Source organism: Solanum verrucosum, unplaced genomic scaffold (genome assembly GCF_900185275.1).
Source record: "Solanum verrucosum unplaced genomic scaffold, falcon-dt-bn FXZP01000147.1, whole genome shotgun sequence".
In the NCBI taxonomy this organism is placed as follows: domain Eukaryota; kingdom Viridiplantae; phylum Streptophyta; class Magnoliopsida; order Solanales; family Solanaceae; genus Solanum; species Solanum verrucosum.
The window spans coordinates 2,077,005-2,092,412 of NW_026020343.1; the positions used below are offsets into that span (position 1 = coordinate 2,077,005).

Sequence of the window (15,408 nt, forward strand, 5' to 3'; positions counted from 1 at the left end):
CTGAAAATGCTACAATAATATACTAATAATCAAACTTTCTTAACTGGAGCATGTATAACTGAATAAAATGACCTAGCAAGTGTAATTTATGAACTAAAAGAATCTACACAACTAGGGTTATGGGTTTCATGCAAGAACTAAGCAACAATTCCTCAATAACATGATAATTTGATTTGGATTAGTCTAACAAATTAATCACAACATAAATTCAGAAATTCTAGAAATCCTAAGTCTAGAATGATACAGAGAATCAAGAATCTGACTGAATTCTAGTGACCTAATGGGTGGAAGGAACCCACTAGTGAAATTCCACATACCTAGTGACAAAATTCACAGAGAAATCTTTCAATTTTTGGGCTGGAACTGAAGAAAACCTGGCTGCGTTCTTAGAGAGGGCTTGGTCAACTCTTTCTCCTTCTTTTTGTTCAACTGGTGAAAGTTTGGAGAATGAGTTGACAAGGATAAGTTCTAATTTAGTTACTAGGCTAAAACTGACTAAAATGACGTAGTTTAGGGGTTAAACGATGTAGTTTAAGGGTCCAATGCATAAGGAAAAGACCAAATGACCCCTGACTTAAAATGTGTTGGGACCAACATAAGGATTGACCGATGGACCATTGATGGACCTACGGTCCTTCCTATCAACTGTCGATTGGTCTTCAAAGAGGAGATTCTGGGATCTCGATCCACGAACCAGGACCACAACCTTTAATCTGACTTATGGTCCTTGTGTTCGGCGTGGGTTGACCCTTAGACAATTCTTTGGACTTTTTCTCGGAAGGGCTGAAGGTGGCCATCAACAGACCCCACCTACGGTCCGTGGGTGGTGGTCGTTGTTTACACCTGCAACTTTTGAAATCTACATTCTGATCTATTTAGGATACTGGGTGTTACAATATTTAACCAAATAGCAATTTAGAAATGTTTAAAGGTCGGTCAAAATTGGGTGTCAATAGTTGCCCGTTGGTTTCTGGAGAATGAGGGATGAATTGTCGGGTAACCAATGTTGACTAAATATCCAATTTTGTCCGACTAAGGAAAAGATGTCAGTGGGATCCGTTCAAATGACATACTGTTGGGAAAAATGGCATGACCGAAACTTTGGTTTTAAGTTTCCTACATTCTATTTGTTCAACTTGATGAATTTTTGGAGAATGAGTTGACGAGGATAAGTTCTAATTTAGGTACAAGGCAAAAACTGACTAAAACGATGTAGTTTAGGGGTTAAATGATATAGTTTAAGGGTCCAACACATAGGAAAAAGACCAAATGACCCCTGACTTAAAAGCTATCGGGTCCAACCTACGGACTGACCGATTGACCGTTTATGGACCTACAGTCCTTCCTGTCAACCGTCGACTGGTCTTCAAAGAGGGAATTTTGGGGTCTCGATCCACGGACGAGGACCACAACCCTTGGTTTGACTTACGGTCCATGGGTCCGGTGTGGGTTGACCCTTAGACAATTATTTGGACTTTTTCTGAGAAGGGTTGAAGGTGGCCATCCACGGACCTCACCTATGGTCCGTGGGCAGTGGCCGTCATTTTCGCCTGCAACTTCTGAAATCTGCATTCTGGTCTATTTAGGATACTGGGTGTTACAATATTTAATCAAATAGCAATTTAGATATGGTTATAGGTCGGTCAAAATTAGGTGTCAATAGTTGCCTGTTGGTTTCTTGAGAATGAGGGATGAATTGTCGGGTAATCAATGCTGACTTAGTATCCAACTTTGTCCGACTAAGGAAAAGATGTCTGGGATCCGTTTAAATGGCATATTGTTGGAAAAATTTTATGATCGAGACTTTGGTTTTAAGTTTCCTACATAACTCTGGTATTATGAGAATCAGGTCGAGTGTAGAACTAGATTTAGGAAAAAACGAAGTTCGTAAAATTGAAATAATGGTATGATATTCGAATGGGGACGATAGGGACTTGACTGGATAGGATTAGAGCAGCGAGATGGAATGAATAGTGCAAAAGATCATATGGGTAGCGACAATTTTAGAGGGCATTGTTATGATATATACATTGCGATGGTCACATGTAAAGGGCAATTGATCTTCTCTTCAATATGTTAATCTCTGGAAATTTGTAGCTTGTGATACAACTAAATAAAGTGATTTGGGAAGATATATCAACTAAATGGCATAAACATGATGCAATTTCACATATCGACTATGATATTTGCCTTAAGACTATGGAGATTATGTGGCTATGATATATAGGGCCATGATACGCAAAATTAAATCCTCTGGTCATGAAAATGTTGTCTGTAGGCAATAAAAAATGACGCCTTTAGACTATGACACATTCGGATCATGATAGAAATAAATTAAATCCTTAGGTCATGATATGATGGCTGCAGTCCATGAAAGATGGTGCCTTTGGAGGATGACACCTTCGATACATAAGTAATGAGTAAAGAGAGTGTATCTGCTTTGATATAATTCAGGCATATATTAATATTTGTGGCTCGATTCGATACAAGCTCCATACATATGTATTTATTTGAGCTCCACGTGACTTTCACGACCCGAAACAATAGTAGCTCCAGTAGTTCTTGGGCTCAATATAATTCTCGAAATCAATATAGATGCAACTCTTTAGCAAATGAAATTCTCGGGCATAATGCAGTCTTTGGGAACAACACAATCTTTGGGAACATGCAATATCTCGGGGTCATGCAGTCTTTGGGCATATGCAATAGCTAAGGGCTCATGCAAATATTGGGATCAAAGCATTTTTTGGCCACATGCAATATCTTGGGTACAATGCAATTCTCGGGCATATGCTAATCTCGAGCACATGCAATTTCTCGGGCATAATGCAATTTATCGGGCACAATGCAATCTTTGAGCCTAATGAAATTTCTCGGGCACATGCAATCTTCGGGCACAATGCAATTTCAGGAACAATCCAATTTTCGGGCACTTGGAATCTTGGGCGCATACATTTCTCGGGCACAATGCAATTTTAGGGCACAAAATGATAGTTGAGAGCATGAAGCATCTTATACCTCCGGCTTGTTAGAAGAATCATTGCCCTTTATTGGCGATTGTTAAGTGCAATATCCAGTATCTTGGTCCTTTATCTTATCGGAAGGACATTATGCCATTTGTTGGCGGTTTCCGGGTTCGGTACGAAGTAGCTTGATCCTTCGTCCTATTGGAAGGACAAGGTGCCATATACTGGCAATTTGTCGTACTTAATATAATGGTAGCTTAACATCCGGACCTTTTCCGGGCATTTGCTTTGAGGAAAAATATTAATAGAACATGTAAAGTTTTTTAAGAATTTTGAAAATATGGGAACAGTTCACATTGTATAAGATGTTGAATCTTTGACCTTGGCACAATTTGAGACTTTGCAATGATCGATTAGGAGAGGTCTTTTTGATACTGATATGTATCATAAATATTTGAAACCATTAAAAATTTCTACCCAGTATAGACTTCTATCATCGCAGATTGTAGATTTATTTCTATGAATTATTGAGATCCTCTAAAAAAAAATTGCCTAGTCTTGATTTGCATGACAATTCTCTTTGATGGAATTTTTGAAACCCCCTAAAAAATTCTTCCCTAGTTACTTAATCAAGAGAAAATGATATTTTTTATTAGGATAAGACCGAACTCCATAGGAGCACCTACGTATACCCTCTTAAACAGGAATAAGGTCCGACGTAGTTCCAAATTACACAGTAAAGAGCATGAATCAAAACTTAGATGTAGTATCCCTTCTCAGCATCTGTATTGATAAGTTTGAGCGCATTTTCACCATTTATTTCTGCCAATATGAGTGATCCTCTTATTACCACCCTAGAGACTATGTATGGACCTTACCCGTTTGGTGAGAATTTTCCCTTTGCCTCATCTTGATTTGGGAAGATCTGTTTCAAAACTAGTTGCCCAGGTGAGAAATATATAGGCTTAACCTTCTTGTTGAAAGCTCTTGCCATTCTATTTTGATACAGTTGCCCATGTCAAACAATATTAATCCTTCTTCCGTCAATTAATGCCAAATTCTCCGACCGAACTTGTACCCATTCGGCATCGCTCAGCTTCGCCTCTTGAATGATTCTCAGAGATGGTATCTCCACATCAGAATGTATTAAAACCTCATTACCATATACAAAGAAAAAAGTTGTAGCCCCAGTAGAAGTTCTGATTGTAGAATGATATTCAAGCAAAGCAAAGGGTAAATTTTAATGCCAATGGTTGTAATAGTCGATGATCTTGTGTAGTATCCTCTTGATGTTCTTGTTTTCAGCCTCAACTTCTCCATTCAACTATGGCCTAGATGGCGTGGAATTTCGATAGGTGATCTTGAACTTCTCACATAATGCTTTCATCAAATCACTATTTAAATTAGTTCGATTGTCGGTAATAATTGACTCAGAGATTTTAAACCAACAAATGATGTGACTTTTCACAAAGTCATCTACAATCTTCTTCGTCACTGATTTGTGAGAGGTGTCTTCGACCCACTTGGTAAAGTAATCAATTGCAACGAGGATGAATATGTGTTTGTTTGATGTTGTCGGTTCGATTAACCAATGAAATCCATGCCTTAAGCTGCAAATGGCCAAGGTGAATTAGTAGCATGGAGTTTGTAGGAGGGAACTCACATTATATCTGCATAAGTCTGACATTGATGACATTTCTAGACATAATGAATACACTTTGTCTCCATGGTCAACCAGAAATATCTTGACCTCATAATCTTCTTTGCTAGACTAAAACTATTCATGTGAGGAACACATGTTCTTGCGTGTATCTCTTCAACCAACCTATTAGTTTCTCCACCATCGACGCACCTTAGAAAACCCAAATTCAGAGTCCTCCTATAAAGGACTTCTCTGCTTAGAAAGAATTGATTTTCTAACCTCTGAATCGTGTGTTTTTCACACTTGATGCTTCTTTTGGGTATTCACCATGCTTTAAATATCCTAGAATATCGTTGTACCAAGGCTTTCCATCGAGATCTTCCTCAACATGGCAACAGTATGTTGGTTGCTCATATATACGGATGTAAATAGGATCAATGTGATTACGATCCGTGTGTTCAATAATAGAGGATAAAGTGGCTAGGACATCTGTATATTCATTTTGCACAACCAATGCATGCACTCCAAATATGGTAGCAGCTTCCGATTCTTGGTTGCCCACTCTCCTCAAACATGATGTATTAATAAGTTTGAATCTACAATTATCAACATCTCTTGGACATCAAAGTCAATTGGCCATCGGAGTCCCAAAAGGCAAGCTTCATATTCAACCATATTATTTCAGCAAAGGAATCTGAGTTTCACCGTTACCAGATAATGTTGACCAGTTGGTGAAATCAGAACAGCTCTGATGTTAAACGCTCTTAAAATCTTAGCTCCATCAAGAACATCCTCCAACCATCATATTCTTCATAGATGTCTTCCCCCACTAAAGCTACTTGTTCATCTAAAAATCAAGTCTTCAGAGGTCTATACTCATCATCTACATGGTTCTCCACCAGATGATCTGCTAATACATGTGCCTTCACTATGTTTTCTGTAACATACACTATGTCAAACTTTCTCAATAGTATCTTCCATTTAGCTAGTTTACTTGTAGGCATGGGCTTTTGTAAAATATATTTCAGAGGATCCATCTTTGAGATCAGATAAGTAGTGTGTGAAGAGAGGCCGTGTCGAATCTTCTGGGCAGCCCAAGTTAAATCACAATAGGTATGTTACAATAAAGAATATCGGGCTTCATAGAGTGTGAACTTCTTGCTTATGTAGTATATTGTCTAATCATTCTTTCCTGTTACATCATGTTACCCCAAGATGTAGCTAAAAGCATTGTCCAATACTAATATGTATAACAATGGTCTACCAGATTCAGAAGGAACCAACTCAGGAGTATTTGACAAAGATTCTTTGATCTTGTCAAATGCTTGTTGACATTCGCTAGTCCATTTTACAGCAACGTCCTTCTTTAGAAGCTTGGAAATTGGCTCACTGAGCTATGAAACGACTAATGTAGTTAAGTCATCCCAAGAAAACCATTACCTCTTTCTTATTCTTTGGTGGAGGAAGATCACAGATGGCTTTGATTTTTGATGGATCCAATTCTATACCTCGGCGGCTGACAATAAAACCCAATAGCTTTCCAACAGGAACGCCAAAGACACATTTTGCAAGATTCAACTTCAAATTATACTTGCGCTGTCTTGCAAAGAACTTTTGAAGATCATCCATATGATTTGAACCTTCTTTGACTTGATGATGGAATCTCCACATAAACTTCAATTTCCCTATGGATTATGTCATGAAACAAGGTGGTTATCACTCTCATGTATGTAGACCCTCATTTATCCATTAAGAGAAGGATATCATTAGTTGAGATAGACCCTCGCCAAATGTTAAAACCATTAAATGGATATTTTTTCCATATAACATGAGTGATGAATTTATCTTTACCGTTTGAGGTTGAGAAAGATAGTGGAGCAGTAGTTGTTGGTCTTTTTCTTTTTCTAATATTAGATAGTGATCTAAAAATTGAGTTTTTTGACCTCCTAAACTTTAAAGGTTGTGAAATTTTTTTTGATGAAAGGAAAACAATATTAGATCTCAATTCCTTAATAGTATTTGTCGATTCCTTAACATGATTATGAAAATATTCATAGTGATGCTCGCATATTTCGCATCACCAAGAAGATCATTTGATGTTAGAAGAGGAAGAAACGATTGGTATTTGTTGACATAGATATGTAAAACTTTGGGTCCAAGGAAATGGCACCGACAACCATGGTCCACAGTTCGTCGATGGACCCAGGGTCCCTAAGTGGGGTCCCATCTTTGGGGTCCAAGGTTTAGTGGTCTTTGATCCCACCCACGACTGACCATTATAGTCCGTTGTTGGACCTAGGGACCGTAGGTCTGGCCGTTGGTGAGAATCAACAGTTATTTGAAAGAGAGGGCTTTTAGATAAACTTCAAAAGGTCATATCTTTTAGAACAAAATGAGTTAGGTGGCCTATGACCTATAAATTACAGATAATTGAATTCTCTTTCCAACTCCATCGAGTTTGCTAAAATCCAAGCTCGTAGTAAAACGTTATGCTCGTTTTGGTGAAGCCCTAATGAGTGGAGAAGAAACGACGACCTAGTTGATGGGCAGTGGTTCAAATGATTGCCCGTCAGTCCCACCCTGGATGACACATAGTCTATTTTATGTTTTAGTTGTTTTGGTCTTTTCCCCTATGCATGGGGAATTTAAACTACGTTGTTTGATGCCTAAACTACGTCGTTTTACTCAGTCTAAGCCTAATAATCTAGTCAGACAATACCCAAAATCCTCATTCTCAAAAAATCACCAAACTTGGAGTAAAAAGAAAAGGAAAAGTCACCAGTTTCTTCCAACAATAAGCAAATGTATTTTTTGAAGTTTAGCCGCAAAATCAAAAGGATTTCTCCGTATATTTTGTCACTAGGTTTGTAGGAGTTTACTAGTGGGTTCCTTTCACCCATTAGGTCCCTAGTATTCAATTATTTCTTCATATTCTCATAAACTGTTTAGACATAGGGTTTCTAGATTTTCAAGATGTATTGTGATTATGGTTCCTTTAATCTAAATAAACGCTTTTCGTTGTAATTTAGTATAATTACATGCATATCACTCAGAATCCTAACTTGTGTAAATTTATCCTAGTTCATGAATTATACTATCTAGGTCAGTTAGACATAAACTCATGCTTCTATACCCTTGGCAAGGTATATTGGATCCTCTCGATGGGGCGTATACATATGACTCCATGTTTAGCTCACGTGGTTTATGTCAGTTAATAATAGCTCTAATAGTTAGACTCTTAGTGTAGTGACTAGGTTTTCAGCATTTCAAGTACTAACACATACTTTGTGCTACATCGTTTCATGATGTTTGTTTAGGCACTCATCATCAAGATCACACTTAGTTCGATCCTCAGTTCGACTTCAGCAGCTTTAGTGATGAGTCCTCATACTTCGAGGACAATAGACATCCTTTATATTTCAGTCTTTATTTTTTATTTTTAGTCTTGTTAGAGTTAGCTGGGGGCATGTCCCAGCAACATAATACAGTTAGAGGCTCTTCAAACGTAGTAGTTAGTAGTTTCTGCTCTAGTTGTGAAGTGTTGTTTCAGTCATTACTAAACTCTTATTTTATTTTATATTTTCAGACTAGTTGTTTTTTTCCCCATTTCAGATATCCATTGTTTTTAGCTTCCGCATAGTACATTATTTACTTAGTCATTTTCAGTATGCTTGTTATATGCCAGACTCGGGGTTAGCTTGGGGTCACTTGTGATACTAAGTCTTGTGTTATGTCTAGAGGGTAGCCTAAGGGCGTGATAAACTTGGTATCAAAGCATTAAGTCCAAGAGTCCTAGGGTGTCTAAAATCCGCACTAAGTAGAGTCTCTTTCATGAGTGTGAAGTGCGCCACATGTAAGAAAGACAAGCTACAAAGTGTTATAAGAAAAACTTCACTTCCTTTGATATTCTTCGTGCGTGAGGTCTGATTGAACGTATCCTTTCTAATAGATCGCTATACGTTTCAGATCATGCCTCATCATAGAGATAACGCACAAAACGCAACTGCTCGAAATGCTAATGTAGTTTTTCCATTGCTGAACAATAACCATGAGGTTATGAATGTAGAGTTCTGCAATGCGATCTAGTTTCTGGCTTAGACTTTAGCCAACAAGGAAAATAGGAAGCCCCAGTCCTTGTAAACCCCACTGGTGGATCAACTGCAACTAGGGTTCGAGACTTTGTTCGTATTAATCCACCATAATTTCTAAGGTCAAAGGTTGGTGAGGACCCATAGAACTTCATTGATGAGGTTAAGAAGATTCTTCATGTATGTGACTGGTACTGATAGTGTCGAGTTGGCATCCTATTAACTTAAAGATGTGGCCCAAATTTGGTTCATGCAGTCTGATGCAATACAGATTGCCCCCAAACCATTCATTCATGAATTTCAACGTATTGATGGATCATTCTCAAGGATGGAGGTTCGTGGGCTTAGGCAATGCTCTTTAAAGGAGCTCCCAGCTGAGAAACACCTTGTGTGAATGATAGCTTGGAGCATAGGAAGTCAAATGAGGCAAGGAGGGGCAAAGGATAGTGTTGCTCCATTCGGCGAGGTGCCAACCACTTTGGCGATTCACCGAACCCCTTTGGCAAGGGTTCCAGGATCGCCGACTGATCCAATGAGCTGCAGAGAAAGGCTGCCCATTCGGTGAGCATGGAGGACATTCAGCGCATCGCCCTTTGAAACCCAGACCGCCGAAAGTTACAACAAGCCATCCAAGGAGAAGCCAATGAGAAGGTTCTCATCGAACCCATTTGGCGAATTGCCGAGCTATTTGGCGAGCCCAACTTGGCTCGTCCATTGGCCTATTTTTGGGTCACTTTTGGGCCCATCTATGTAATAATGCCTAATGCTATAAATAGGTGTCTTAGGTTTCAATTTAGGTAGACTGATTTGAATGTTGAAAACTGAAAACTCATGTTTGAGTGTTGAGAGCTTGGTTAAGCTTTTGTTGAACTTTGTTAGAAACGTTGGTTGCTTGGGATATTGATTCCTTTGAGGTCATCGTAAGAGTTAGGTGCTATAGTTGGATCAACGAATAAAGGTCATTGGGTTTAATATACCCTTTGGTTGTCTTTTGTTTCCTCTTGTGAGTTTATCAATCTATTTTACTTTATTGTCTTTCGATTTCCGCATATTATCATCGTTTCTATTGTGAGAATCGTATCACAGTTAAAGGACAACAGGGGTATGGATGCAGCTCTTGTGACTTGGGAGTGTTTTACTAGAGCTTTTTTGGACAGTTTCTTCCTGGGAAAGTTAAAGGAGGCTAAGGTCCAGGATTTTATGAACTTGAAGTAGGGTTCAATGTCAATCCATGAATATGGGTTGAAGTTCACTCAGCTCTCGAGGTATGCTCCACATATGGTTGTTGTTTCGAGAGCATAAATGAGCAAGTTCTTGTTTGCAGTATCTAATCTGGTAAAGACCAAGTACAAGAAGGTTATATTGTTAGGGGATATGGATATCTCAAGACTCATGCTCAGCAGGTTCAGGGAGATAATCTTAGGGAAATGGCTAAGGACAAAAAAACGTCAATAATGGGGAATTATGAATACTCTTAGCAAAGGTTGGGCGGTGAAAATCGCTTATAGTTTCAACAAAGGTCTACAACCCCTACACCTTCATCAGCTAACTCTCCGTCCTCCAGGTTTCAATAGGATAAGAAAGGAAGGGCATCAAGCTCATAGGGAGTGCTTCAGGTGACGGCTCTTTTCCAACATGCCCAAAGTGTGGTAAAAACCATTCGAGTGAGTGTTTTGCTTGTAGAGAGGGGTGTTTCGGGTGTGACCAATCTGGTCATAGGTAGAAGGATTGCCCTTCTGCCAAGTAAGGAAAATGAAGTAACACGACTCAGTCTACAACTTCAGCAATGCCAGCAGGTCGCCCTACTCAGTAGGGTGCCTCGTATGGTACAGGTGGTGGTCAGCGCCAGAACACGTTATATGCTCTTTACGCTCGCCTAAAGGATGAAGATTCTCTCGATGTGTTCACTGGTACATTTAGAGTATTCCATTTATATGTTTATGCATTGTTAGATCTAAGGGCTACATTGTCTTTTGTAACTTCGTATATAGCAGTAAATTTTGGTGTCAGTCCAGAAACTCTCTTAGAACCCTTCTCATTCTGTACTTCAGTTGGTGACCCAGTTATAGCTAGACGGGTATATAGAAATTTCCCGGTCACAATTTCTCAGAATGTCACCTTAGTAGACCTTGTAGAGTTAGATATAGTAAATTTTGATATCATTCTAGGCATTGATTAGTTACATTCCATCTATGCCTCAGTCAATTATATAACTAAGATCGTTCGGTTTTAGTTTCCAAATGAGCCAGTCTTAGAAGGGAAGGGTAATAGCTCAGTGCCTATGGGTTGATTTATTACTCACCTTAAGAATAGGAAAATGATTTCCAAAGGGTATATCTATCATCTCGCTGGGTTTAAGGATTCAAAATCTGAAACCCCAACTCTTGAATCACCTAGTAGTAAATGAGTTTTTGGAAGTGTTCCCAGAAGATCTTCCCAGAGTTCCTCCTACAAGGGAAATCAACATCAGAATAGATATCCTACCAAATACCCAGCCTATTTCGATTTCTCCTAATATAATGTCTCCAGCTGAGCTTAAAGAATTGAAAGAACACTCGAAAGACCTTCTAGATAAGGGCTTTATCATGCCTAGTATCTCTCCATGGGGTGCTCTAGTGTTGGTCGTGAAAAATAAAGATGGTTCTCTTAGAATGTGCATTGGCTATTGTTAACTAAACAAAGTCACAATCAAGAATAAGTATCCCATCTCGGGATTGATGACTTATTCGACAAACTTTAGGGTGCTAGTTGCTTCTCTAAGACAGACCTTAGATTTGGTTATCATCTGCTCAGAGTTAGAGACAATGACATCTCAAAGACAACCTTTAGGAATCGGTATGGTCACTATGAATTTGTAGGAATTTCCTTTGGACTAACAAATTCTCATGCAGCTTCCATGGACATAATAAACAGGGTGTTCAAGCAGTATTTAGACTTCATCACTGTCTTTATTGATGATATCCTCATTTATTCTCAAAGAAAGGAAGAGTGTGCGACTCATATAATAATGTAAGCCTCGAGTCCAAGGACATGAAAACTACGGTTGTGGTCCATGGTTCGTCGATGGACCCACGGTCCGTAGGTAGGGTCTAGTCATTGGGGTCCAAGATTTAGTGGTCTCTGATCCCACCATGGCCAACCAGTACGGTCCGTGGTTTGACCTACAGACCGTAGGTCTGACTGTTGGTGAGTATCGGTAGTTATTTGGAAAGAAAGGGCTTTTGGGTCAACTTCAAACAGTTATATCTTTTACCACAAAATGAATTAGGTGGCCCATGACCTATCAAATTAAATATAATTGAATCTTCTTACCAATGCCACTAGTTTGCTAAAATAAATGCTTGGAGTAAAATATTATGCTCATTTTAGTGAAGCCCTGTCAAGTAGAGCACAGACCACGATCCAGTTGATGGGTTGTGGTTCAGATGAAGGCCCGTCAGTTGCACCATGAATGGCACTTCGTCAGTTTTAAGTCACGGTCATTTTGGTCTTTTCCCCTATGCATTGGGCACTTAAACTACGTCGCTTGCTGCCCAAACTACATCGTTTTACTCAATCTAAGCCTAATAATATAGTTAGACAATACCCAGAACCCTCATTCTCCAAAAATCACCCAACTTAGAGCAAAAAGAAGAGGAAAAGTCACCAGTTTCTTCCAAGAACAAGCAGAGGTGTTCCTCAAAGTTCAGTCCCAGTTTTCTTCACCAAGAATGTGGGATTTCACTAGTGGGTTCCTTTAACTCATTAGGTCCCTAAAATTCAGTTAGTTTTTCATATTCTCATAAACAGTTCAGACCTAAGGCTTCTAGATTTGCAAGCTTTATTATGATTATGGTTCCTTTGATCTAAATAAACTTATTTCTTGGTAATTTAGTATCATTCCATGCATATCACTCAGAATCCTAACTTGTGTAAATTTATCCTAGTTTTTGAATTATACTTGCTAGGTCAGACAAAAATTCATGCTTCAGATTTCGAATGTCATATTCTAAGTATATAAATGTTGCATTCTTAATTAGCATGTCAGTTTTTGAGCTATTAAGAGTTTAGTGCATTTAAGATTCAGGAATATTTAGATGGGAGTAGACTTAGCACCGAGTTGGACTAGGGTTCATCGTACCCTCAAAGTCCCAAAACTATGTGCCAGCGTAAGTTTATAAGTCCCCTCTTTTGGGCATTAGTTTTAGTGATCATGCAACAATCATGCATCTACACCCATGGCAAGGTATATTGGGTCCTCTCGAGGGGGCGTATACATCAGACTTCACGTTAACTTAGGTGGTTTGTGTCGGTTAATAGTAGCTCCCACAGTCAGACTCGTAGTGTAGTGACTAGGTTTTAAGCATTTACATCAGTATACAGTTCAACATGTTATCTTCATGATTAGTACGTGGTCATAGGGCTGGCAAGGGGACAGGGGACGCCTTGGCCGGGATTCGGTCGGGCCCGGGATTGGCGGGACAAAAATACGTCCCATCCCGTCCCACTATATATAAGGGATGGGATGGGGTTTGGCGGGACGAGATGGGACGGGACGTGGGATTTTTATTTTTTTATATGTTTATTTATTTGTATTGAAATTATATGTTATTGAATAACATTTTTAGTTTATTTGGTTTACAATAACATTTTTAGCTAATAAAAAATTTTAAGTTTTCAAATTTCAAATTTCAAATTTCAAGTTTCAAATTTCAAGTTTCAAGTTTCAAGTTTCAAGTTTCAAGTTTCAAATTTCAAATTTGAGAAGTTCAAATTTGTATTTTAAATATTTTAAAGTAATTTAAACTTGAAATTCAAATGTCAAATTTCAATTTTTAAATTAAGTATTTTAAAGTTAGTTTAGTATATATGTAAATATGTATGTATATATTAAAATTAAAATGCAAGACAATAGTTGTATAAAAATGACTTGAATAAAGCCTTCAAATTTATTCAATAAAATCTAATTGCAACTTAGAACTTAGAAGTTATAATTTACAAATATTAGTGGAGTAACTAATCTACGCAGCCATCTTCTAGGAAGGGTTCTGTTTCAATAAGTTCTCATATGTAAAAACTAATATTTGTTACAAATATTAGTTTATTTGGTTTACAATAACATTTTTAGCTAATAAAAAATTTTAAGTTTTCAAATTTCAAATTTCAAATTTCAAGTTTCAAATTTCAAGTTTCAAGTTTCAAGTTTCAAGTTTCAAGTTTCAAGTTTCAAGTTTCAAATTTCAAATTTGAGAAGTTCAAATTTGTATTTTAAATATTTTAAAGTAATTTAAACTTGAAATTTCAAATGTCAAATTTCAATTTTTAAATTAAGTATTTTAAAGTTAGTTTAGTATATATGTAAATATGTATGTATATATTAAAATTAAAATGCAAGACAATAGTTGTATAAAAATGACTTGAATAAAGCCTTCAAATTTATTCAATAAAATCTAATTGCAACTTAGAACTTAGAAGTTATAATTTACAAATATTAGTGGACTAACTAATCTACACAGCCATCTTCTAGGAAGGGTTCTGTTTCAATAAGTTCTCATATGTAAAAACTAATATTTGTTACAAATATTAGATTAAAAATATTAGATGAGTAACTAATTTACGCAGCCACCTTCTAGGAAAGGTTCTGTTTCAATTAGTTCTCGGATGTAATCTAATATTTGTATTCTCTTTTAAAATTCAATTCTAATTGTCGCATCATATCAACGGTAACATCCTCCGGTGTTGGCAAACTTTCTAGAAACTCTTGTGACTCTAATTCATCATCACTAGATCCAATTACCGCATTAATCCAAGCTTCTTGTTTGGAACTTAACTTTGGCAAATTATAATTCCTCCTCTCGGCGTTGACCCAGTCTCTAAATAAAACTGATGTTTACAGGCTTTCTTCCTCCAATGAATGTATATGATCACCAAATTGAAACCTTGCCGCACTAAAAGCAGCCTCTGATGCAACTGATGAAGCTTTAATAGCTAGAACATCACGAACCATTTTGCTCAAAATTGGAAATGCAATGCTCCGCCTCCTCCACCATGCTAATAATTCTTCATTTCCATCTTCGTCTTCCACTATTTCTAAAGATTGATTAAGATATTCTTCAAAATCATCACAGTTAGTAGAATTAAGACCAAGAAAACCTCGCATATAACTTGAAATTCGAGCTTTACTCTGAGGATTAGAAGTTTGACCAACTTCTCCTTGAGTATTTCCTGTAGTTCTATATTTTTCATACAAAATTGTTGCTTCTACTTTTAAGCTAGATTTACACATTTCACAAGTTGGAATTTCTTTTGGTAAAATTTCGGAAGTATAATAAAAAGTGTCAACAAGTCCCTTCACACCTCGTAATTTATAGTCAAGATGAAGTAAAGTATCACCTAAATAAATTTGCAGAATAGGAAAAAAATATTTTTTAAATTTTTCAATCATACCTTCAATTGCAACTCTAAACTTTTCAATTTTTTTTATTTATAAAATTTAATTGAAATAGCACAAATATTTATTAGTAGTGATGAAATAGTAGGATAATAAATTCCAGAAAACATGGTTGTAGCATCATAAAAATGTCTTAAAATTCTAATAGTTCATTAGTTTTTTCCCAATCTTCTTCACAAATTCTATCTAATGGATCAACATTATGAGCATTAAACACCATTTGTACGGGTCCTTTATATTCGTAAGCAACTGAAAGCATTTCGTAAAAAGAATTCTACCTTG

At 37.3% G+C, this 15,408-nt stretch overlaps 1 pseudogene; it reads left to right on the forward strand.

The window, feature by feature from the left end:
• Positions 1 to 9,117: 9,117 nt before the first annotated feature.
• The window catches only part of LOC125837450 (uncharacterized), a 33,801-nt pseudogene continuing 27,510 nt past the window's right edge, over positions 9,118 to 15,408 (forward strand).